The 26,287-nt window shown below is 56.6% G+C and overlaps 1 protein-coding gene across 2 annotated transcripts in view; it reads left to right on the forward strand.

Moving 5' to 3' along the window:
* Window positions 1–12,260: 12,260 nt before the first annotated feature.
* The window catches only part of LOC147736574 (transmembrane protein 176B-like), a 102,639-nt gene continuing 88,612 nt past the window's right edge, over window positions 12,261–26,287 (forward strand). Inside the window, exon 1 of one of the 2 annotated variants that reach the window (XM_086953317.1) lies at window positions 12,261–12,505. The gene's annotated coding sequence lies outside the window, so the exon portion shown is untranslated. The remainder of the gene's footprint in view (window positions 12,506–26,287) is intronic. The other variant, XM_086953316.1, reaches the window with a different exon arrangement.

Here is a 26,287-nt window from a genome sequence, read left to right on the forward strand (position 1 = left end):
GAAGGCCGAGGCACAGGGAGAGATGCACGAAGGCCGAGGCACAGGGAGAGATGCAGGAAGGCTGAGGCACACAGGAGAGATGCAGGAAGGCTGAGGCACACAGGAGAGATGCAGGAAGGCTCAGGCACAGGGAGATATGCTAGGAAGGCTGAGGCACAGGGAGAGATGCAGGAAGGCTGAGGCACAGGGAGAGATGGAGGAAGGCTGAGGCACACAGGAGAGATGCAGGAAGGCTGAGGCACACAGGAGAGATGCAGGAAGGCTGAGGCACAGGGAGAGATGGAGGAAGGCTGAGGCGCACAGGGAGAGATGGAGGAAGGCTGAGGCACACAGGAGAGATGGAGGAAGGCTGAGGCACTCAGGAGAGATGGAGGAAGGCTGAGGCACAGGGAGAGATGAAGGAAGGCTGAGGCACACAGGAGAGATGCAGGAAGGCTGAGGCACGAAGAGATGCAGGAAGGCTGAGGCACAGGGAGAGATGCAGGAAGGCTGAGGCACAGGGAGAGATGGAGGAAGGCTGAGGCACAGGGAGAGATGAAGGAAGGCTGAGGCACAGGTAGAGATGCAGGAAGGCTGAGGCACAGGGAGAGATGCAGGAAGGCTGAGTCACAGGAAGAGATGCAGGAAGGCTGAGGCACACAGGAGAGATGAAGGAAGGCTGAGGCACAGAGAGAGATGCAGGAAGGCTGAGGCACAGGGAGGGATAGAGGAAGGCTGAGGCACAGGGAGATATGGAGGAAGGCTGAGGCACACAGTGGAGATGGAGGAAGGATGAGGCACACAGGAGAGATGGAGGAAGGCTGGGGCACAGGGAGAGATGCAGGAAGGCTGAGGCACAGGGAGAGATGCACGAAGGCCGAGGCACAGGGAGAGATGCACGAAGGCTGAGGCACAGGGAGAGATGCAGGAAGGCTGAGTCACAGGAAGAGATGCAGGAAGGCTGAGTCACAGGAAGAGATGCAGGAAGGCTGAGGCACACAGGAGAGATGAAGGAAGGCTGAGGCACAGGGAGAGATGCCGGAAGGCTGAGGCACAAGGAGAGATGCAGGAAGGCTGAGGCACAGGGAGGGATAGAGGAAGGCTGAGGCACAGGGAGATATGGAGGAAGGCTGAGGCACACAGGAGAGATGCAGGAAGGCTGAGGCACACAGGAGAGATGGAGGAAGGCTGAGGCACACAGGAGAGATGCAGGAAGGCTGAGGCACAGGGAGAGATGCAGGAAGGCTGAGGCACAGGGAGAGATGCACGAAGGCCGAGGCACAGGGAGAGATGCAGGAAGGCTGAGGCACACAGGAGAGATGCAGGAAGGCTGAGGCACACAGGAGAGATGCAGGAAGGCTGAGGCACACAGGAGAGATGGAGGAAGGCCGAGGCACACAGGAGAGATGCAGGAAGGCTGAGGCACACAGGGAGAGATGGAGGAAGGCTGAGGCACAGGGGGAGATGCAGGAAGGCTGAGGCACAGGGAGAGATGGATGAAGGCTCAGGCACACAGGGAGAGATGGAGGAAGGCTGAGGCACACAGGAGAGATGCAGGAAGGCTGAGGCACACAGGAGAGATGCAGGAAGGCTGAGGCACACAGGAGAGATGCAGGAAGGCTGAGGCACAGGGAGAGATGCAGGAAGGCTGAGGCACAGGGAGAGATGGAGGAAGGCTGAGGCACAGGGAGAGATGGAGGAAGGCTGAGGCACAGGGAGAGATGCAGGAAGGCTGAGGCACAGGGAGAGATGCAGGAAGGCTGAGTCACAGGAAGAGAAGCAGGAAGGCTGAGGCACACAGGAGAGATGCAGGAAGGCTGAGGCACAGGGAGAGATGCAGGAAGGCTGAGGCACAGGGAGGGATAGAGGAAGGCTGAGGCACGGAGAGATGCAGGAAGGCTGAGGCACAGGGAGAGATGCAGGAAGGCTGAGGCACGGAGAGATGCAGGAAGGCTGAGGCACAGGGAGAGATGCAGGAAGGCTGAGGCACAGGGAGAGATGCAGGAAGGCTGAGGCACAGGGAGAGATGCAGGAAGGCTGAGGCACAGGGAGTGATGCAGGAAGGCTGAGGCACAGGGAGAGATGGAGGAAGGCTGAGGCACACAGGAGAGATGCAGGAAGGCTGAGGCACGGGGAGATGAGGGAAGGCTGAGGCACACAGGAGAGATGCTGGAAGGCTGAGGCACAGGGAGAGATGCAGGAAGGCTGAGGCACAGGGAGAGATGCAGGAAGGCTGAGGCACAGGGAGAGATGCAGGAAGGCTGAGGCACAGGGAGAGATGCAGGAAGGCTGAGGCACAGGGAGAGATGCAGGAAGGCTGAGGCACAGGGAGAGATGCAGGAAGGCTGAGGCACAGGGAGAGATGCAGGAAGGCTGAGGCACAGGGAGAGATGCAGGACAGCCTAAGGCACAGGGAGAGATGCAGGACAGCCTAAGGCACAGGGAGAGATGCAGGAAGGCTGAGGCACAGGGAGAGATGCAGGAAGGCTGAGGCACGGGGAGATGAGGGAAGGCTGAGGCACACAGGAGAGATGCTGGAAGGCTGAGGCACAGGGAGAGATGCAGGAAGGCTGAGGCACAGGGAGAGATGCAGGAAGGCTGAGGCACAGGGAGAGATGCAGGAAGGCTGAGGCACAGGGAGAGATGCAGGAAGGCTGAGGCACAGGGAGAGATGCAGGAAGGCTGAGGCACAGGGAGAGATGCAGGAAGGCTGAGGCACAGGGAGAGATGCAGGAAGGCTGAGGCACAGGGAGAGATGCAGGAAGGCTGAGGCACCGGGAGAGATGGAGTTAGGCTGAGGCACAGGGAGAGATGGAGGAAGGCTGAGGCACAGGGAGAGATGGAGGAAGGCTGAGGCACACAGTAGAGATGGAGGAAGGCTGAGGCACACAGGAGAGATGGAGGAAGGCTGAGGCACAGGGAGAGATGCAGGAAGGCTGAGGCACAGGGAGAGATGCAGGAAGGCTGAGGCACAGGGAGAGATGCAGGAAGGCTGAGGCACACAGGAGAGATGGAGGAAGGCTGAGGCACAGGGAGAGATGCAGGAAGGCTGAGGCACAGGGAGAGATGGAGGAAGGCTGAGGCACACAGAAGAGATGGAGGAAGGCTGAGGCACAGGGAGAGATGGAGGAAGGCTGAGGCACAGGGAGAGCTGCAGGAAGGCTGAGGCACAGGGAGAGATGGAGGAAGGCTGAGGCACAGGGAGAGATGCAGGAAGGCTGAGGCACAGGGAGAGATGCAGGAAGGCTGAGGCACAGGGAGTGATGCAGGAAGGCTGAGGCACAGGGAGAGATGGAGGAAGGCTGAGGCACACAGGAGAGATGCAGGAAGGCTGAGGCACGGGGAGATGAGGGAAGGCGGAGGCACGGGGAGATGAGGGAAGGCTGAGGCACACAGGAGAGATGCAGGAAGGGTGAGGCACAGGGAGAGATGCAGGAAGGCTGAGGCACAGGGAGAGATGCAGGAAGGCTGAGGCACAGGGAGAGATGCAGGAAGGCTGAGGCACAGGGAGAGATGCAGGAAGGCTGAGGCACAGGGAGAGATGCAGGAAGGCTGAGGCACAGGGAGAGATGCAGGAAGGCTGAGGCACAGGGAGAGATGCAGGAAGGCTGAGGCATAGGGAGAGATGCAGGAAGGCTGAGGCACAGGGAGAGATGCAGGAAGGCTGAGGCACAGGGAGAGATGCAGGAAGGCTGAGGCACAGGGAGAGATGCAGGAAGGCTGAGGCACAGGGAGAGATGCAGGAAGGCTGAGGCACAGGGAGAGATGCAGGAAGGCTGAGGCAAAGGGAGCGATGGAGGAAGGCTGAGGCACAGGGAGAGATGGAGGAAGGCTGAGGCACCCAGGAGAGATGGAGGAAGGCTGAGGCACCCAGGAGAGATGGAGGAAGGCTGAGGCACACAGGAGAGATGGAGGAAGGCTGAGGCACAGGGAGAGATGGAGGAAGGCTGAGGCACAGGGAGAGATGCAGGAAGGCTGAGGCACAGGGAGAGATGCAGGAAGGCTGAGGCACACAGGAGAGATGGAGGAAGGCTGAGGCACACAGGAGAGATGGGGGAAGGCTGAGGCACAGGGAGAGATGCAGGAAGGCTGAGGCACAGGGAGAGATGCAGGAAGGCTGAGGCACAGGGAGAGATGGAGGAAGGCTGAGGCACACAGGAGAGATGGAGGAAGGCTGAGGCACAGGGAGAGATGGAGGAAGGCTGAGGCACAGGGAGAGCTGCAGGAAGGCTGAGGCACAGGGAGAGATGGAGGAAGGCTGAGGCACAGGGAGAGATGCAGGAAGGCTGAGGCACAGGGAGAGATGCAGGAAGGCTGAGGCACAGGGAGTGATGCAGGAAGGCTGAGGCACAGGGAGAGATGCAGGAAGGCGGAGGCACAGGGAGAGATGGAGGAAGGCGGAGGCACAAGGAGAGATGCAGGAAGGCGGAGGCACAGGGAGAGATGCAGGAAGGCTGAGGCACAGGGAGAGATGCAGGAAGGCTGAGGCACAGGGAGAGATGCGGGATGGCTGAGGCACAGGGAGAGATGCGGGAAGGCTGAGGCACAGGGAGAGATGCAGGAAGGCTGAGGCACAGGGAGTGATGCAGGAAGGCTGAGGCACAGGGAGAGATGGAGGAAGGCTGAGGCACACAGGAGAGATGCAGGAAGGCTGAGGCACGGGGAGATGAGGGAAGGCTGAGGCACACAGGAGAGATGCTGGAAGGCTGAGGCACAGGGAGAGATGCAGGAAGGCTGAGGCACAGGGAGAGATGCAGGAAGGCTGAGGCACAGGGAGAGATGCAGGAAGGCTGAGGCACAGGGAGAGATGCAGGAAGGCTGAGGCACAGGGAGAGATGCAGGAAGGCTGAGGCACAGGGAGAGATGCAGGAAGGCTGAGGCACAGGGAGAGATGCAGGACAGCCTAAGGCACAGGGAGAGATGCAGGACAGCCTAAGGCACAGGGAGAGATGCAGGAAGGCTGAGGCACAGGGAGAGATGCAGGAAGGCTGAGGCACAGGGAGAGATGGAGGAAGGCTGAGGCACAGGGAGAGATGCAGGAAGGCTGAGGCACAGGGAGAGATGCAGGAAGGCTGAGGCACAGGGAGACATGCAGGAAGGCTGAGGCACAGGGAGAGACGGAGGAAGGCTGAGGCACAGTGAGAGATCGAGGAAGGATGAGGCATAGGGAGAGATGCAGGAAGGCTGAGGCACAGGGAGAGATCCAGGAAGGCTGAGGCATAGGGAGAAATGCAGGAAGGCTGAGGCACAGGGAGAGATGCAGGAAGGCTGAGGCACAGGGAGAGATGCAGGAAGGCTGAGGCACAGGGAGAGACGGAGGAAGGCTGAGGCACAGTGAGAGATGGAGGAAGGATGAGGCATAGGGAGAGATGCAGGAAGGCTGAGGCACAGGGAGAGATCCAGGAAGGCTGAGGCATAGGGAGAAATGCAGGAAGGCTGAGGCATAGGGAGAGATGCAGGAAGGCTGAGGCATAGGGAGAGATGAGGGAAGGCTGAGGCACAGGGAGAGATGCAGGAAGGCTGAGGCACAGGGAGAGACGGAGGAAGGCTGAGACACAGGGAGAGATGCAGGAAGGCTGAGGCACAGGGAGAGATGCAGGAAGGCTGAGGCACAGGGAGAGATGCAGGAAGGCTGAGGCACAGGGAGAGATGCAGGAAGGCTGAGGCACAGGGAGAGATGCAGGAAGGCTGAGGCATAGGGAGAGATGAGGGAAGGCTGAGGCACAGGGAGAGATGCAGGAAGGCTGAGGCACAGGGAGAGATGCAGGAAGGCTGAGGCACAGGGAGAGATCTAGGAAGGCTGAGGCATAGGGAGCGATGGAGGAAGGCTGAGGCACAGGGAGAGATGCAGGAAGGCTGAGGCATAGGGAGCGATGAAGGAAGGCTGAGGCACAGGGAGAGATGCAGGAAGGCTGAGGCACAGGGAGAGATGCAGGAAGGCTGAGGCACGGAGAGATGCAGGAAGGCTGAGGCACAGGGAGAGATCCAGGAAGGCTGAGGCACAGGGAGCGATAGAGGAAGGCTGAGGCACAGGGAGAGATGCAGGAAGGCTGAGGCATAGGGAGCGATGGAGGAAGGCTGAGGCACAGGGAGCGATGGAGGAAGGCTGAGGCACAGGGAGAGATGCAGGAAGGCTGAGGCACAGGGAGAGATGCAGGAAGGCTGAGGCACAGGGAGAGATGCAGGAAGGCTGAGGCACAGGGAGAGATGGCGGAAGGCGGAGGCACAGGGAGAGATGCAGGAAGGCTGAGGCACAGGGAGAGATGCAGGAAGGCTTAGGCACACAGGAGAGATGCAGGAAGGCTGAGACACAGGGAGAGATGGAGGAAGGCTGAGGCACAGGGAGAGATGGAGGAAGGCTGAGGCACACAGGAGAGGTGGAGGAAGGCTGAGGCACACAGGAGAGGTGCAGGAAGGCTGAGGCACAGGGAGAGATGCAGGAAGGCTGAGACATAGGGAGAGATGAGTGAAGGCTGAGGCACAGGGAGAGATGCAGGACGGCTGAGGCATAGGGAGCGATGGAGGAAGGCTGAGGCACAGGGAGAGATCCAGGAAGGCTGAGGCACAGGGAGAGATCCAGGAAGGCTGAGGCATAGGGAGAGCTGCAGGAAGGCTGAGGCACGGGGAGATGAGGGAAGGCGGAGGCACGGGGAGATGAGGGAAGGCTGAGGCACACAGGAGAGATGCAGGAAGGGTGAGGCACACAGGAGAGATGCAGGAAGGCTGAGGCACGGGGAGATGAGGGAAGGCGGAGGCACGGGGAGATGAGGGAAGGCTGAGGCACACAGGAGAGATGCAGGAAGGGTGAGGCACAGGGAGAGATGCAGGAAGGCTGAGGCACAGGGAGAGATGCAGGAAGGCTGAGGCACAGGGAGAGATGCAGGAAGGCTGAGGCACAGGGAGAGATGCAGGAAGGCTGAGGCACAGGGAGAGATGCAGGAAGGCTGAGGCACAGGGAGAGATGCAGGAAGGCTGAGGCACAGGGAGAGATGCAGGAAGGCTGAGGCATAGGGAGAGATGCAGGAAGGCTGAGGCACAGGGAGAGATGCAGGAAGGCTGAGGCACAGGGAGAGATGCAGGAAGGCTGAGGCACAGGGAGAGATGCAGGAAGGCTGAGGCACAGGGAGAGATGCAGGAAGGCTGAGGCACAGGGAGAGATGCAGGAAGGCTGAGGCAAAGGGAGCGATGGAGGAAGGCTGAGGCACAGGGAGAGATGGAGGAAGGCTGAGGCACCCAGGAGAGATGGAGGAAGGCTGAGGCACCCAGGAGAGATGGAGGAAGGCTGAGGCACACAGGAGAGATGGAGGAAGGCTGAGGCACAGGGAGAGATGGAGGAAGGCTGAGGCACAGGGAGAGATGCAGGAAGGCTGAGGCACAGGGAGAGATGCAGGAAGGCTGAGGCACACAGGAGAGATGGAGGAAGGCTGAGGCACACAGGAGAGATGGGGGAAGGCTGAGGCACAGGGAGAGATGCAGGAAGGCTGAGGCACAGGGAGAGATGCAGGAAGGCTGAGGCACAGGGAGAGATGGAGGAAGGCTGAGGCACACAGGAGAGATGGAGGAAGGCTGAGGCACAGGGAGAGATGGAGGAAGGCTGAGGCACAGGGAGAGCTGCAGGAAGGCTGAGGCACAGGGAGAGATGGAGGAAGGCTGAGGCACAGGGAGAGATGCAGGAAGGCTGAGGCACAGGGAGAGATGCAGGAAGGCTGAGGCACAGGGAGTGATGCAGGAAGGCTGAGGCACAGGGAGAGATGCAGGAAGGCGGAGGCACAGGGAGAGATGGAGGAAGGCGGAGGCACAAGGAGAGATGCAGGAAGGCGGAGGCACAGGGAGAGATGCAGGAAGGCTGAGGCACAGGGAGAGATGCAGGAAGGCTGAGGCACAGGGAGAGATGCGGGATGGCTGAGGCACAGGGAGAGATGCGGGAAGGCTGAGGCACAGGGAGAGATGCAGGAAGGCTGAGGCACAGGGAGTGATGCAGGAAGGCTGAGGCACAGGGAGAGATGGAGGAAGGCTGAGGCACACAGGAGAGATGCAGGAAGGCTGAGGCACGGGGAGATGAGGGAAGGCTGAGGCACACAGGAGAGATGCTGGAAGGCTGAGGCACAGGGAGAGATGCAGGAAGGCTGAGGCACAGGGAGAGATGCAGGAAGGCTGAGGCACAGGGAGAGATGCAGGAAGGCTGAGGCACAGGGAGAGATGCAGGAAGGCTGAGGCACAGGGAGAGATGCAGGAAGGCTGAGGCACAGGGAGAGATGCAGGAAGGCTGAGGCACAGGGAGAGATGCAGGACAGCCTAAGGCACAGGGAGAGATGCAGGACAGCCTAAGGCACAGGGAGAGATGCAGGAAGGCTGAGGCACAGGGAGAGATGCAGGAAGGCTGAGGCACAGGGAGAGATGGAGGAAGGCTGAGGCACAGGGAGAGATGCAGGAAGGCTGAGGCACAGGGAGAGATGCAGGAAGGCTGAGGCACAGGGAGACATGCAGGAAGGCTGAGGCACAGGGAGAGACGGAGGAAGGCTGAGGCACAGTGAGAGATCGAGGAAGGATGAGGCATAGGGAGAGATGCAGGAAGGCTGAGGCACAGGGAGAGATCCAGGAAGGCTGAGGCATAGGGAGAAATGCAGGAAGGCTGAGGCACAGGGAGAGATGCAGGAAGGCTGAGGCACAGGGAGAGATGCAGGAAGGCTGAGGCACAGGGAGAGACGGAGGAAGGCTGAGGCACAGTGAGAGATGGAGGAAGGATGAGGCATAGGGAGAGATGCAGGAAGGCTGAGGCACAGGGAGAGATCCAGGAAGGCTGAGGCATAGGGAGAAATGCAGGAAGGCTGAGGCATAGGGAGAGATGCAGGAAGGCTGAGGCATAGGGAGAGATGAGGGAAGGCTGAGGCACAGGGAGAGATGCAGGAAGGCTGAGGCACAGGGAGAGACGGAGGAAGGCTGAGACACAGGGAGAGATGCAGGAAGGCTGAGGCACAGGGAGAGATGCAGGAAGGCTGAGGCACAGGGAGAGATGCAGGAAGGCTGAGGCACAGGGAGAGATGCAGGAAGGCTGAGGCACAGGGAGAGATGCAGGAAGGCTGAGGCATAGGGAGAGATGAGGGAAGGCTGAGGCACAGGGAGAGATGCAGGAAGGCTGAGGCACAGGGAGAGATGCAGGAAGGCTGAGGCACAGGGAGAGATCTAGGAAGGCTGAGGCATAGGGAGCGATGGAGGAAGGCTGAGGCACAGGGAGAGATGCAGGAAGGCTGAGGCATAGGGAGCGATGAAGGAAGGCTGAGGCACAGGGAGAGATGCAGGAAGGCTGAGGCACAGGGAGAGATGCAGGAAGGCTGAGGCACGGAGAGATGCAGGAAGGCTGAGGCACAGGGAGAGATCCAGGAAGGCTGAGGCACAGGGAGCGATAGAGGAAGGCTGAGGCACAGGGAGAGATGCAGGAAGGCTGAGGCATAGGGAGCGATGGAGGAAGGCTGAGGCACAGGGAGCGATGGAGGAAGGCTGAGGCACAGGGAGAGATGCAGGAAGGCTGAGGCACAGGGAGAGATGCAGGAAGGCTGAGGCACAGGGAGAGATGGCGGAAGGCGGAGGCACAGGGAGAGATGCAGGAAGGCTGAGGCACAGGGAGAGATGCAGGAAGGCTTAGGCACACAGGAGAGATGCAGGAAGGCTGAGACACAGGGAGAGATGGAGGAAGGCTGAGGCACAGGGAGAGATGGAGGAAGGCTGAGGCACACAGGAGAGGTGGAGGAAGGCTGAGGCACACAGGAGAGGTGCAGGAAGGCTGAGGCACAGGGAGAGATGCAGGAAGGCTGAGACATAGGGAGAGATGAGTGAAGGCTGAGGCACAGGGAGAGATGCAGGACGGCTGAGGCATAGGGAGCGATGGAGGAAGGCTGAGGCACAGGGAGAGATCCAGGAAGGCTGAGGCACAGGGAGAGATCCAGGAAGGCTGAGGCATAGGGAGAGCTGCAGGAAGGCTGAGGCATAGGGAGAGATGAGGGAAGGCTGAGGAACAGGGAGAGATGCAGGAAGGCTGAGGCACAGGGAGAGATCCAGGAAGGCTGAGGCATAGGGAGCGATGTAGGAAGGCTGAGGCACAGGGAGAGATGCAGGAAGGCTGAGGCACAGGTAGAGATGCAGGAAGGCTGAGGCACGGAGAGATGCAGGAATGCTGAGGCACAGGGAGAGATCCAGGAAGGCTGAGGCATAGGGAGCGATAGAGGAAAGCTGAGGCACAGGGAGAGATGCAGGAAGGCTGAGTCACAGGAAGAGATGCAGGAAGGCTGAGGCACACAGGAGAGATGAAGGAAGGCTGAGGCACAGAGAGAGATGCAGGAAGGCTGAGGCACAGGGAGAGATGCAGGAAGGCTGAGGCACAGGGAGAGATGCAGGAAGGCTGAGGCACAGGGAGAGATGCAGGAAGGCTGAGGCACAGGGAGAGATGGAGGAAGGCTGAGGCACAGGGAGAGATGCTGGAAGGCTGAGGCACAGGGAGAGATGCAGGAAGGCTGAGGCACAGGGAGAGATGCAGGAAGGCTGAGGCACAGGGAGAGATGGAGGAAGGCTGAGGCATAGGGAGCGATGGAGGATGTCTTGGGAAAGAGTTGCAGGCAGTGTGGCACCGCGAGAGGGGAGCAGGCAGTGTGGCACTGGGAGGGGTTGCTGGTAGTTTGGCACCAGGAGAGAGGGGCAGACAGTGTGGCACTGGGAGAAGGGTTGCAGGCAGTGTGGCACCGGGAGAAGGGTTGCAGGCATTGTGGCACTGTGAGAAGGGTTGCAGGCAGTGTGGCACCGGGAGAAGCTTTGCAGGCAGTGTGGCACCGGGAGAAGCTTTGCAGGCAGTGTGGCACCGGGAGAAGCTTTGCAGGCAGTGCGGCACTGGAAGAAGGGTTGCAGGCAGTGCGGCACTGGAAGAAGGGTTGCAGGCAGTGCGGCACTGGGATAAGGGTTTGCAGCAGTGCGGCACTGGGATAAGGATTTGCAGCAGTGCGGCACTGGGATAAGGGTTGCAGGCAGTGCGGCACTGGGATAAGGGTTGCAGGCAGCAGTGTGGCACCGGGAGATGGTTTGCAGGCAGTGTTGCACCGGGAGAAGGGTTGCAGGCAGTGTGGCACCGGGAGAAGGGTTGCAGGCAGTGTGGCACCGGGAGAAATGTTGCATGCATGGCAGGCACTGTGAGAAGAGTTGCAGGCAGTGTGGCACTGTGAGAAGTGTTGCAGGCTGTGTGGTACTGTGAGAAGTGTTGCAGGCAGTGTGGCACTGGGAGAAGTGTTGCAGGCAGTGTGGCGCTGGGAGAAGTGTTGCAGGCAGCAGTGCGGCCCCGGGAGAAGGTTTGCAGGCAGCAGTGTGGCACTGGGAGAAGGGTTGCAGGCAGTGTGGCGCTGGGAGAAGTGTTGCAGGCAGCAGTGCGGCACCGGGAGAAGGTTTGCAGGCAGCATTGCGGCACTGGGAGAAGGTTTGCAGGCACTGGGAGAGGTGGGCAGGCAGTGTGGCACTAGGATAGGGGAGCAGGCAGTGTGGAGCAAGGAGAAGTGCTGCAGGCAGTGTGGCACCGGGAGAGGGGAGCAGGCAGCGTGGCACTGGGAGTGGTGGGCAGTCAGCGTGGCGTTGGGAGAGGGAAGCAGGCAGCGTGGCACTGGAAGAGGGGAGCAGGCAGTGTGGCACCGGGAGAAGGATTGCAGGCAGTTTGGCACCGGGAGAAGGGTTGCAGGCAGTGTGGCACCGGGAGAAGGGTTGCAGGCAGGGTTGCAGGCAGTTTGGCACCGGGAGAAGGGTTGCAGGCAGTTTGGCACCGGGAGAAGGGTTGTGGGCAGTTTGGCACCGGGAGAAGGTTGCAGGCAGTGTGGCACTGGGAGAATTGTTGCAGTCAGTGCGGCAGTGGGAGAATGGTTGCAGGCAGTGCGGCACTGGGAGAAGGGTTGCAGGCAGTGTGGCACGTGTGGCATTCGGAGAGGGGAGCAGGCAGTGTGGCATCGGGAGAAGGGTTGCAGGCAGTGTGGCACTGGGAGAGGGGGGCAGTGGAAGAGGGGAGCAGGCAGTGACCCAGTGAGGGAAGTGGTGGCAGTGACTAATGCATCTGATACAGCGTCACTACCAGAGCCGGTCGCAGGAGGGCGCCAGAGCGTTAATAACAGAAGGACCAATCCCTCCTTATCCCGCAGCTCCAGGCATCCGGACCTCGGCCACAAGCCCAGCTCTGGTGGCCCAGTGCCCGAAGCAGGGGTCACCCGAGGCCGCACCAGCCCAGCCCAGCCCCGGCTGTCCTAAAGCCCCTGACAGAAGTGTGAATAACAGTTGCTTTCGAGCTGTGCGCCTCATGTCTAAAGTTTCTAGTACTCAATGGTGGCAGCTAGTGCCCTGAAGTTAAGCGCTGCGCAGCGTTTGTCTCCAGAAGCCCTCACGTGCAGAGGAGCACACGTGCAGAAGCCAGCACGTGCAGAAGAGCACACGTGCAGAGGAGCACACGTGTCCAGATCTTCACAATGGAGAGTCCCCTGTGACGGAGCTGAGCCGCTCTACTCGCGAGGTATTTGTGAATATTGGGGAATGGTACCATTGCTGCCCCTGTGACAGCGCAGGGGGCGCCCCCCAGGCTGGCATGGGGTGTCAAGGCGCCCTGGCATGTGTTTTAGTGCCGTAGACATATAGAAAATTACAAAAAACAATTTGATGGACAGAATGTAGATCAGTAGTGCCGTAGACATATAGAAGCCAGCCTGGCCTTCCACCGAGGGTTTAGGATTCCAGATTTAAATGCTATATGTGAATGATAGCACCTCCTGGCCCCCCTCCCTATCCTGTGCCCACCCACGGCTGCCCTCTGACCTTTGGCACCAGGCTTGGCGTCAGTCCAGCTCATGGCCACCTATGCTGTGACGTGTGGGCCTTCTCATAGCGCCTAAGACACCTTTCGGTACAGGTCGAGTTGAACGCTTTTCTATGTCGTCACTCACAGGGCTTTGCCTGTCTTGGGAGCACGTGCCGCCTCCTGCTGCAGGAGTGATACTGCGCGTGCCCCACAGGCCTCCGCTGGCCCACCCCTGCACTGCCCCCTAGCGTTCACAGGCTTGCTTGCCTCGTGTCTGTTTACAGAAGGCAGGGATGAGAGAATAAGAACCAGCAGGCTTGTTGTCACTGAAAACTTATACCAGTTTATTATCTGGGCCTCTGCCTTACATAGCTCATTTGGACATACTGTTATCACCAAAAACAACATTGGTAATCATTTTAATGAGTGTTGAAAAGATGAAAGTCTGAGTCGGTCTAGCTGGGATTTGAATGTGCTGATCTCAAGCAAACCACAGCAACACGACACGAACTCGCTGAGCTACTTTTCATTTTTAGGTTTAAAGCATTTTTTATTAAAAACGAAAGAAACATGGGGAAGGGAAGTAGGAGGTCAAGGTTACATACAGTACAATGAAAAGAAAAAGAGAAATGTTGCAACAGTTCTGGTCGAAAGGGGGGAGGTTGGTGGTCCAGGAGGGGAAGGGGAAGCATCAGCTGTAAGGCAGTAAGGCAGTGCGTACAACCCTCCTATATTCCCCGACCTCCCAACCAAAGCTAAGAGCAAGTAACTTCCTGCAACACAGCAAAGCACAACGCAGTCCCTCCAAGCCCCCCGCCCCCAAAAAAGGAAAAAAAAAAAAAGGAAACAATACCCCAACATTCCCGTCCAATAGCCCTTAATAGAAGCATCCGCCCCAAACAACCTACCCCCAACCCCTAATCCCCCCAGCCCCATCCCTCCTAATCTGCCGGGGGCGCCGGTGGCGTCAGCCTAAGAAGGCGTAGGTACCTCGGACATGTGAGCTCCCGGAATTCTGTGGACAGCAGTGCCAGGAAGGGGCGCCAAAGCTCCTCGAACTGATCTACATTTCCAGCCACTGTAAGCGACATCTTCTCCATACCCAGTACCTGCCAGAGTCTATGTAGCCAACCAGTGATGGAGGGGGCAGTGGAGGTGCGCCAGTGGATAAGGATATTTTGGACCGCTGAGCCTAGCGCAATAGCAATCTGCCTACCCCTGCGGGACTTCAGCAGGTACATTAAGTCGTTGGGCAGGCCTAGCAAGACATACGCCGGGAAGCGCGGCAGCTCAATCTCAAAGTGTCTATCCACCTCATCCAGGACCTCTTTCCAGTAAGCAGTCAGTACCGGGCAATCCCACAGAATGTGCGATAGAGCACCCTCCTGTCCGCAGCCCCGCCACCATCCCTTGTCGGTGAGTTTGTGCATCTCATAGAGCCTCTCCGGGGTGTAATACCAGTAGGTGGATACCTTAGTAAAGGTCTCCGTCAGCCCAGTGTGGTATGCAGAGTGCCTCGCCCGATATGCGATCTTGTCCCACTCCTTGTGACTCAGGGTCCTGCCCAACTCTCTGTGCCAGCGCTCCCTCCCCGGATTATGGAAATGGGACGTAGGGGGTTGGAGAAACTTATATAGGTCGGAAATAAGCTTGGCCTCCGAGGTCCGGGTCACTAGCCACCGTTCGTAAGGAGTGATCTGACGGGCTGCAACGTTGCGCACCTGGGGTTGGAGAGCCCAGTGGCGAACCTGCATGTAGCGCAATCTGTCTACCTCCGTCAGGCCAAATTCCTGTCGAAGTTGCTGGAAAGGAAGCACTCCCTCCGGCCCGTAAATCTGAAAAAGTGCCCTCCAACCCGCGCTCACCCAGTGGGAAAAAGCTCCCGGCTCCAAGCCCGGAGTAAAGTCCGGGTTACCAACTATAGGTGTAAACGGTGATGGGAAGGTAGTTAGCTCACGGAGCTCGCAAACCGCATCCCACACTCGCAGGGGAACCCGGGTGACAAAGGAGGCGTAGAGGTTAGCCGGGCGATGTGCGCGCTGCAGGAATGGAACCTCCTGAAGGGTACTTCCCGCTACCGCCTGATCCTGAAAAAGCCAGTGCTTGTCAGATTCCCACCTGCTCCATTCCACCAAATATCGAAGTTGCGCCGCCTGAAAATACTTCCGGAGATCCGGGATACCAAGACCCCCCGCCTCCGGAGCGAGCGTGGAGAGAACTCTCTTCATCCGAGGCCTGCGGCCTTGCCACACGAAACGGGAGATGTCAGCCTACGCTTGCTGTATCCAACCCACAGGGGGCTGGAGAGGCAGAGCGCGAAAAAGGTACAAGATCTGAGGCAGCACCGTCCTCTTCACCGCCGCGATACGGCCCAGCCACGAGAGCAGGCCCTTGTTCCATCGGCCGAGTTCCTCCTTAATCTTCTTGCTAAGGGAAGAGTAATTTGCTTGAACCATTTCAGGCAGCGAAGGCGCCAGCAGGATCCCTAGGTATGGCACCGTGGAAGAGGACCACTGCATGGGGAAGAGACGCTGAAGGTCTCTCCTGGTGTCCGCGGCAAGCGACACGTCCAGGGCAGCCGATTTAGCCATATTCATTTTAAAGCCGGCCACGCGTGCAAAGGCGTTCAGTTCCTGGACGCAAGCAGGGAGTGACCTCCTGGGGTCATCCAGGGTCAACAGGACATCGTCCGCATAAAGGCTAACAGTATGGGTATATTGACCCATCTTAACCCCAATAGCGTCCGGATTATCACGTATCCTCTGGGCAAACGGCTCCATGTAGAGGGCGAACAAAAGCGGCGAGAGGGGGCAGCCCTGTCTCGTACCGCGCTCAATGTCAAAACTACTAGAGCTGTGCCCATTGACCCGTACCGATGCTGATGGTCTTTTATAGCAATTGAAGATCATGGTGCGAAACTTCTCGCCGATTCCCAGTTTCCCGAGAACCAGCTCCAGGTACGGCCAATGAACTCTATCAAAGGCCTTCTCCGCGTCGACCGACAGTAAATGTAAATGTAATGTAAATGTGTAGGCATTTATATAGCGCACTGCTACCCGTAGGCGTCCTGGCGCTTCGACCGCTGCGAAACCCTTCCTGGCTTCCCTGCGAGATGGTCCCTTAATGGGTATCTCCAGGGTGAGACCAGGCATCCCCGGCGGTCTGGGGGGCCGTTAGTGAAGATGAGGCAAGCTAATGCCCAGAGTTGCCGAGTGTGATCGCTGATCAGAGTGGGCACCGAGGCGAGAGAATTATCGAGTCCGCTGACCCTGGTCCAGAAACCTGCCGCGCCGGGAATCGAACCCTGGTCCCGGGCCGTCCTCTGCTCTCGGGTCTGCCGCCTCTAACCAGTGAGCCACACTACTTCACTAACATCCGCTCCCCCGGGACGCGCAAGGCCTTTTCTAATATGTGTGTCACCCTCTTGGTGTTGTCAACTGTCTGTCTCCCGGGTACAAAGCCAGCCTGGTCCGCCTCCACCAGGCCCGGTAGGTGCAGTCCAAGTCTGGCCGCTAGGATCCCTGTGTAGAGCTTAAGGTCAACATTCAGAAGTGAAATAGGCCTATAAGAACCACACAGGGTCCGGTCCTTCCCGGGTTTCGGGATAACCGACACCGTCGCGGAAAGAAGGTCCGGCGGAATAGCCCCCGGTTCGGAGAAGGAGTTGAACAGGCGAGCCAGGATAGGCGCCACTGTGGAACAGAAGGTCTTGTAAAACAAGGCCGTGTAGCCATCTGGGCCCGGGGCCTTACCGTGTTTCAATCGTGCTATGGCGGAGATGACCTCCTCCACATGGATGTCCCGCTCTAGGTGGTCAGCTTGGGCGGGCTCCAGCACCGGGAGGGTTACCGACTCCAAATACTCCTCAGCGTCCCTCGGCGAGGAGGGTTCTGCGGCATATAACGCCTCGTAGAAGCTACGAAAGGAGTCCGCCACCTCCGCGTCACCGGAAACAGAAACCCCGTCTGCACCCACTAGCTCCTTTACCACATTGCGTTGCTGCGCAGCCCTGAGCCGATGGGCCAGGAGCTTACCGCATCTGTCCCCGCCCGTGTAAAAGGCATGCTTCAGACGCAACGCCGCATATTCCGCTCGATCTAGATCCAGCGCAGAAAGGAGTTTCCTCGCCGCTTTCAGCTGCCTCCAGACTCGAGGAGCCCCCGTGCGGCGGTGAACCTGCTCAAGTTCCCTGACCTGCGCAGTCAGTTCGTCTCTCTTACATTGCCGCTCCCTGTTCTCAGCCGAGGAGATGGAGATAAATTCCCCCCGTAGGACCGCCTTCAAGGCCGCCCACTGCGTCGCTTGAGACGTGTCGGAGTTGCCATTGTGGACCAAATAGTCCTGAATGACCTCCTCCACTCGATTCACGACCGACTTCTTATGTAAAAGAGTATCCCGACGCCGCCACAACCCTCTGGAGGGGGAGGCCGCCGGCCATGCAAAAACGCCGGAAACCGGTGCATGATCGGACAGGGACAGGACCCCGATGTCCGCCGCCGTGGCGGCCGTGCGCAGCGGTCCACTCACCAGGAGGTAGTCTAACCGCGAATAAGTGCGGTGCGCGTGGGAGAAATAGGAATAGTCCCTATCGGTGGGGTGCATAGCGCGCCAGAGGTCATGCAGATCCAGCTCTGCAATCCTGTCTTGCACCACGCGGGAAAGCTCCCCCGTCTGTGGGGAACGCTGGGCAGACCTATCCATAGCCGAGTTGAAGACAATGTTCAGGTCTCCCCCCAAGACAACATGGCGATCGGGCGAGGCAGTGACGTCCACCAACACTGATTCCAGAAAACGATCCTGATGATCATTCGGGCTGTAAACGGAGCCAACCGTGAAGGCAATACCCCCAAGCCGCATGCGATACGCTAGGAGCCTCCCCTTTTGTTTGGCATATTTGTACAATACTTCGCCCCTGAAAGAGCTAGCTAAAAGAATGGCTACGCCTGCAGTCTTGGTCGCCGCCGAAGAGAAGAATTGGGTGGGGAACTTAGCAGAGCGCAGCCTATGACAATCTTTGGGTAGCAGATGAGTTTCCTGCAAAAGGCATATGTCCGCTTGCGTCCCTTCTAGTAGGGATAGGATCGCTCTACGCTTCACGGGATTGTTCAGACCCTTAACATTAAGGGTCACCACTTTCAAGGATGGCATCTCCCCCAGGGAATCGAAGCGCTGTGCAGCAGGCGAGGGATCAGCGGAGGGGGCGCGCGGGGCAGGCGCGCAGGGTAGGCCAGGACCGGCCTCACGTGTGCTTGGGCATTATCGGACGGGACCCTACCAACAACAAAACAACTCTTAAGCCCTCCCAAAACCAACCCATGGCAACTAGCCAAAAACACAAACAAGTAGAAACACCCCATTGTCTCAGTCCAGCCCGGACGGGCAAGTCTGTAGAAAACATTCCAGTGGACGTTCAGCCACTCACCTCCAACCGTTCCCACCCAACCCCCAGCCCCAACCCAGCATCGTAGAAGCTAAGCAACTCTCCCCCCGGAGTGAAATCAGGCCGTCAAGGCCACGCCGTTGGAGTCAGGCAAGTTCCTGGCCGCCGTTCTCAGGGCTTCCTCCATATCTGCCCTGATGGTAGGGGAATCAGGGCGACTCGCAGTCGCCGACGATCGTCTCCTCGTCGATCTCCGCCGGCTCCGTCTCTCCGAGCGCCTCCATGTGGGCGTCGCTCCGTCTTCCTCCGTGGCCGTGAGTCCCAACACCCCACAGATGTCTTGGAGGGAGCGCAGCTGGTGTAACACTCCTTTCCATCGAAAGATGAGGCGAAAGGGGTGACCCAAGGAGTAGGGCGTCTCATGCTCCCGCAGAAAGTCTGTAGCAATCCGGAAGGACCTGCGCTTCTGCAGCGTGATGGCGGACAGGTCTTGATAGAGCGCCACAGGCCGCTCTCTGAAAGTGAAAGGCTGCTTCCTGCGGGCCTCTGCCATGATGCGCTCCTTCAAGGGGAAATCAGGCAGGAACGCCAGAATGTTCGGAGGGGGTGCTGAAGACTGGCGCTGTCGGCCCACTCTGTGCGCTCTATCTATGCGGATCGGGAATTCTGCGTCCTCTCCCAAAATCTCCCGGAACAAGTCCTGTAGATAGGCCACCAGATCCGTCCCCTCGTCCGCGGATGGGACACCCCGCACCCGGATGTTGTTCCGTCTGGACCTGTTCTCGAGGTCCTCAGAGTGGGCCTGGAGCTCGACACACTGCTCTCGGAGACGGAGAACGTCCTGCTGGAGATGGACTATCTCCTCATCACGGCGCTGGGCCGCCGTTTCCACGATGTCGACACGCTCGCCAAGGCCCTCCACCTCCTTGCGCACTTCTCGCACCTCGCTGGCCACTTCCTTCTTTAGCGTCTGGAAGTCGTCCTTGAGGGAGCTAAATAAGTCCTCCATAAAGGACCTCGTGACCGGCGGTTCGCCTCCAGTTGCGTCTGCCGAGGCCCGGGAGGACCCCGGCGACAGCTGCGTCCTGTCCCTTAGCTGCTGGGCCCTGCTGAGCATGTCCGGCAGAGTGCGATCACCCCTTTTCGAGCCTCCTCTCCCAGTCATCGTGGCCACTGCAGTGGGCAAGGTTCAGGGCCGGCCGCTGTAGATGCGTTCAGTCGCCCGCGGGCACCAGATGTGAGACCCCGCCAAAGACAAGGGTGCTGCGTCACGGGCGACAAAATGGCGGCTCAGGCCGGGGCGAGACAATCGTCGTACCGACCAGGGTGGCAATCGGGGGTCCAAAGTCAGGGTCTTTTAGAAGCGCACCCCTTGGGTGATTAGGTCATGAGCCAGTGCGAAAGTAGGCACCCGCCCGCCAAAGGCACGGGTGGAGGTCGCCAGCTCCAGCTCCTCAGAGAGAAGATGGCGGCAGGGCGGGCCCGAGAGAGCTGCCCGTGCTGGCGAGACAGTCGGCGACCCCCGGGGCACAATAATTAAGGAAAGTCCACAGCTAGTGTCTCACAGTTTCGCCAGTGGGTCCGCCCAGGTCGGCTTCTGCGTAGATGCCTCCGTTCCTCGCCACCAGGTCCAGGCCCACGGCGCGCCATACACCGTTGTCGGTAGCGAGGGGCCAAAGTGCCAGCTAAGGTCCAGGGTCCGCTGCGCGTCGGTGGCACCGGTTACGTAGGCTTCGGCCGGGGGGCGCTGTTATTCTCCGGAGCACGTCGGGTCCGAACACCCGGGATCACCAGCTTTCAGCACCAGGCCCAGCCGAGGCGTCTGGACAGCACTGCAATACGCTCCACCTCCCAGGCTCTCCTCCGTGCTCCGAACTTTGAGCAAACTTTCGGGTTACTTCCCCCGGGGCGATAGGAGTCAAAGTAGGATTAATAGGTGCACCAGGATCTCCGACACATTCCTCTCACCCGCAAAGCAGCCGCGGGGGGAGAGAAGTGAAGAAATCGGGGCTCGAGCTGAGCCGGGCCGGAGGAGCTACGGGAGGAAGCGTCCGCTCACCCCGCCATCTTGGCCACGCCCCTCTACTTTTCATTTTTGGCATTTTATAAAGCGAGAACCCGGCCCGAAGGCGTCGCAGCGCTTTACTTAAGGGCACGAGCAGCAGACACGCTACCTAGGGTCACGCCTTCGTTCCTTCTAGGAGCACGGGTTGGCGCTAGTTGAATAAGTGGCTGGCATTCCCGCTCCGAGGTCGCTGGTGCCACCTGGAAACTCACACTTCTGTCTTTTTGTTTTGGGTGAATGGAACTGGATTCTAATGTTTGTGCTTGACTTTCCCAAGGCCATTCATGTATCTTTCCTAACACCTGTTTTTGTATCTAGAGCAAGGGGTGCTTGTCCAGCAGGTGTTATTACATTTTAACTGGTATCTGTTGAAAAGCAGAATTGATGTGGTGGATTTTGTTTAAATGTCTTTGAGCTGCATTTACGGAATAAAACGTAGAGAAAGGGGGCGGTGTCCTTAAAAAGAACATGCAATGCACAGAGGGCCAAGCCTAAAATCCTCCCCTCCCCCACGACCCCATGCAATGCTAAAAGCTGTGGGGCAGATCTACAAGGAAGGCCGCAGCGCGGCACCGCAAGCCCTTTGGCTGCGCCAGGCTGCGGCACTTTCAGAGCACAGAGATGCGACATATTTACAATAATATGTCGCATTCCTGTGCTCTCCCCTGCGCGGGCGCACAAACAGCAGCAATGCGCCGGCGCAGGTCCCTTGCACCTTGGTGCAAAGATGCCTGCATCGTGGGGAGATTGATTTTGTGCAGGAAGGGACACCTTCCGGCGCAGAAACAATCACTACAGGCAGTTTCCTAATTTAATGCGTGCTGTAGAATGCAGCACGCATTAAAAGAGGAAAAAAAGAGGAGAAATTAAATCATTTCTCCTCGTTGTGCCTCCCATGTGGAGGCGTAGCAGTTACACGCAATTCCAGATTTACAATTCCTTGTAAATCTGGAAATGTGCCACGTTCCATGGGTGCTGCGTGGGAACACCCACAGCAAAACCCATTGAACTCCCCTTTCACGCAAAGTGCTGCGTGTAAAGAGGCCTTATTTACACGGGCAGGAAAAGCCATGAAGGGTGGCTTCTCTTTTCCTTGTAAATATGGGGCAGAGAAATGCGCTGCCTGTGCGTCACCAAAAGTGACGTACTGGCAGCGCAAGGGGCTTGTAAATCTGCCCCAAAATAATTTCTCCTCGTTGTGCCTCCCTAAGCCTCCCCTGGGAAGGTGTAGCGTTCACACGCATTTCCAGATTTACAATTCCTCTTAAATCTGGAAATGGGTCTGGTTCCATGGGTATTCTGTGGGAACACCTACAGTAACACGCATGGAACGCCCCTTTCACGCAAAGTGCTGTGTGTTAAGGGGACGTTTTTACAAGGACAGAAAAAGCCACGCAGGGAGGCTTTTCCTGTCCTTGTACATATGGGGAGAGAAATGCGCTGCCAGTGCGTCACAAAAAGTGACGTACTGGGAGCGCAAGGGGCTTGTAAATCTGCCCCTTTTTTTTATTTGGGTATGTGTCTTTAAATAGAAACATATATGCCCCTTATCCTGGACAAAGCACCTAGGTGCTTTGGGTGGGCGCTAGCATGTCCCAACATATGTTTTTCGAGATCATAACAGTGTGGGTCTGTGGAGTGGCCAGTGTGCGAAGTGTGCTGGTTTGGTGCATGACGGCCACATTTTTGTTTATCTTGTGATCTGCGTGTGCAAAGTCAACATGTAGTGTAATGAAAGAGATAAACAGCACAACCATATAATGTACCAATTCTAATGCTAATCGAAGCTCGATGCCACCTGTCGAGACCAGCAAGCATTGGCTAAGCCAGGAGGTCTCACCTATGCATAATCTGTTGACTTTGGCAATGTTTTGTTGGCCAGGTTGTACAGTGCGGCAACCATGCAGCATGGCTGAAAGTAAAATAAAAAAGCTGTGCTGCTGGCAGCATTGACCACGTCATAGTGCTTTTATGTTTTACTTTCAGCCATGCTGCACTGCAGCTGCACCGCTGTGCCACATGGCTAAACATTAACAAAGCCAATACATCTTGCATAGGTGAGACATGTTGGCTTAGCCAATGCTTGTTGTCATTTTATCTAGCGTTGTAACATCCTTGCCGAGAAGTGATTTTACAGAATTGCTCACATGGAGGCCTTAATGGTAGTGCCAGTCCTGTCCATTCACTGTAAGGTAGCTCTGCTGAGAAATGTTCCACTAGCCCAGCACAGATATGCCGGCCCGCGGAAACGTTTCCGTGTTATCCAGTAAAATTCTAATAGCACCACTGAGCTGTGTTTGCACTGTCCCATATAAGTATTATTGCCTTGCTTAGAAGTGTCTACCATCCCTTATAGGTATGATTGCCCTGCTGAGGAGTGTCTGTACCGTCCCGTATAAGTATGGTTGCCCTGCTGAGGAGTGTTTTTACTGTCCCTTAAAACTATGATTTCCCTGCTGAGAAGTGTGTGTACCGTCCCATATAAGTATGATTGCCCTGCTGAGGAGTGTCTGTACCGTCCCTTATAAGTATGATTGCCCTGCTGAGGAGTGTCTGTACCGTCCCTTATAAGTATGATTGCCCTGCTGAGGAGTGTCTGTACCGTCCCTTATAAGTATGATTGCCCTGCTGAGGAGTGTCTGTACCGTCCCTTATAAGTATGATTGCCCTGCTGAGGAGTGTCTGTACCGTCCCTTATAAGTATGATTGCCCTGCTGAGGAGTGTCTGTATGGTCCCTTATAAGTATGATTGCCCTGCTGAGGAGTGTCTGTACCGCCCCTTATAAGTATGATTGCCCTGCTGAGGAGTGTCTGTACCGTTCCTTATAAGTATGATTGCCCTGCTGAGGAGTGTCTGTACCGTCCCTTATAAGTATGATTGCCCTGCTGAGGAGTGTCTGTACCGTCCCTTATAAGTATGATTGCCCTGCTGAGGAGTGTCTGTACCGTCCCTTATAAGTATGATTGCCCTGCTGAGGAGTGTCTGTACCGTCCCTTATAAGTATGATTGCCCTGCTGAGGAGTGTCTGTACCGTCCCTTATAAGTATGATTGCCCTGCTGAGGAGTGTCTGTACGGTCCCTTATAAGTATGATTGCCCTGCTGAGGAGTGTCTGTACCGTCCCTTATAAGTATGATTGCCCTGCTGAGGAGTGTCTGTACCGTTCCTTATAAGTATGATTGCCCTGCTGAGGAGTGTCTGTACCGTCCCTTATAAGTATGATTGCCCTGCTGAGGAGTGTCTGTACCGTCCCTTATAAGTATGATTGCCCTGCTGAGGAGTGTCTGTACCGTCCCTTATAAGTATGATTGCCCTGCTGAGGAGTGTCTGTACCGTCCCTTATAAGTATGATTGCCCTGCTGAGGAGTGTCTGTACCGTTCCTTATAAGTATGATTGCCCTGCAGAGGAGTGTCTGTGCCGTCCCTTATAAGTATGATTGCCCTGCTGAGGAGTGTCTGTACCGTCCCTTATAAGTATGATTGCCCTGCTGAGGAGTGTCTGTACGGTCCCTTATAAGTATGATTGCCCTGCTGAGGAGTGTCTGTACCGTCCCTTATAAGTATGATTGCCCTGCTGAGGAGTGTCTGTACCGTTCCTTATAAGTATGATTGCCCTGCAGAGGAGTGTCTGTGCCGTCCCTTATAAGTATGATTGCCCTGCTGAGGAGTGTCTGTACCGTCCCTTATAAGTATGATTGGCCTGCTGAGGAGTGTCTGTACGGTCCCTTATAAGTATGATTGCCCTGCTGAGGAGTGTCTGTACCGTCCCTTATAAGTATGATTGCCCTGCTGAGGAGTGTCTGTACCGTTCCTTATAAGTATGATTGCCCTGCTGAGGAGTGTCTGTACCGTCCCTTATAAGTATGATTGCCCTGCTGAGGAGTGTCTGTACCGTCCCTTATAAGTATGATTGCCCTGCTGAGGAGTGTCTGTACCGTCCCTTATAAGTATGATTGCCCTGCTGAGGAGTGTCTGTACCGTCCCTTATAAGTATGATTGCCCTGCTGAGGAGTGTCTGTACCGTCCCTTATAAGTATGATTGCCCTGCTGAGGAGTGTCTGTACGGTCCCTTATAAGTATGATTGCCCTGCTGAGGAGTGTCTGTACCGTCCCTTATAAGTATGATTGCCCTGCTGAGGAGTGTCTGTACCGTTCCTTATAAGTATGATTGCCCTGCTGAGGAGTGTCTGTACCGTCCCTTATAAGTATGATTGCCCTGCTGAGGAGTGTCTGTACCGTCCCTTATAAGTATGATTGCCCTGCTGAGGAGTGTCTGTACCGTCCCTTATAAGTATGATTGCCCTGCAGAGGAGTGTCTGTGCCGTTCCTTATAAGTATGATTGCCCTGCTGAGGAGTGTCTGTACCGTTCCTTATAAGTATGATTGCCCTGCTGAGGAGTGTCTGTACTGTCTGTATACGTATGATTGCCCTGCTGAGGAGTGTCTGTACCGTCCCTTATAAGTATGATTGCCCTGCTGAGGAGTGTCTGTACCGTCCCTTATAAGTATGATTGCCCTGCTGAGGAGTGTCTGTACCGTCCCTTATAAGTATGATTGCCCTGCTGAGAAGGGTTTGAAGAACTCTTTGATGATGCAGAAGAGCTCCTTGCTGTGGTTCGAGCTGGCTTCGAGGCAGGTGGTGAGGGCAGTTTTCAGGTGGGTGTTGGTGGGTGGTATTCGTTGAGAGATTGTTGAAGTTGGCTCAGCTGTTGGCTGTTTTGCTGATGCTTCAGACCCTTTGTAGCCTATTGCAGTTGATTTTAGTGGATTTCAGTTCTGGAGTGAACCAGCTGTAGTGTTTGGAGGGTTTGCTGTTTTGGTGGGTTTGAGGGATGCGGCTATGTTGGCGCTGTCAGTGATCAATTTGTTGAAGTTTTCGATGGCCACCTCGAGGTTAGAGATGGTGTCTGGGGGGGGGAGGGTATGGGGGAGAGGGGCGCTGAGGAGATTCTGCGAACGTCCGATGGAAGAGAGTTCCATATCTTTGGGGCAGCGCCCAAGAAGGCTCAGTAATAGGTTCTCTTTTTGCTAAGGATGAGTGGTTTCAGGAGGAAAGTGTTAGCACTTCTTGAGGGTCTGCTACCACAGGATTGTTCAAGCTTTTGCGCTAGGTACCTTGGAGTTTTGAGATGCACAGCTTTGTGCGCCAGAAAAGCAATCTTTAACTGAATTTGAGCTTTGTAAGGCAACCATTTAAGAGATTTTAGGATTGGGGATATGTTCTCATTTAGTTTGGTACCTGTGACCAGCCTAGCTGCAGCGTTCAATGATGCCCTTAGGGGAGTCAGGGTGTATTTGGGAAGGCCACAGAGCGTTGCGCTGCCGTAGTCTAACCTTGGCAAGACAAGCGCTTGGACTAAATGCTTGAGATCCTTTTGTGGAAGGAATGGTTTGATATTTCTAAGTATCTTCATCGAGTGATTAGCTCCCTTAAACACATTGCTGATAAGGGTTTTCATATTCAGGTGTTTGTCCAGGGTGATTCCAAGTTATTTGGCAGAGTCTATGATGAGAGGGGTGCAGTTGAAAGCAGTGAGGTGATTAATCCAAAAGTCTATCATGGGGATGTGGTTCGGGGGAGAGATGAGAAGGAATTCAGTTTTGGAGGTGTTGAGCAGGAGGTGGTTCTCAGTTAAACAATTTTGAGTAGACGTAAGGGTAGTGTTGAGTGAGATTATGCTATCCGGGGATGAGATTTTCAAATAAAGTTGCGTGTTGTCCGCATACATATGAAAGAGAATGTTGGTGGAATTTAGTGAATTAGCTAATGGTTCCAAGAAAAAGTTCAAGAGTATAGGAGATAGGGCGTACCCTTGGGGAACCCCCACGAGCACTAGAGAGGGATGGGAGAGAATGATTTGCCTTGACTCTTTGTGATCTGTGGTGGAGGAAGGACGAGAACCATTGTAACACCGACCCGAGAAACCCATCCTGTTCTTCAAAATGGATAGGAGGTTGTCGTGATTAAGCGTGTCGAATGGGGAGGAAAGGTCAAGGAGAATCAGGAGGCAGGACTCATTTTGGTCAATCATTTTTAAAATGTCATCCATAACAT

Source organism: Lissotriton vulgaris, chromosome 1_2 (genome assembly GCF_964263255.1).
Source record: "Lissotriton vulgaris chromosome 1_2, aLisVul1.2, whole genome shotgun sequence".
Lineage (NCBI taxonomy): Eukaryota > Metazoa > Chordata > Amphibia > Caudata > Salamandridae > Lissotriton > Lissotriton vulgaris.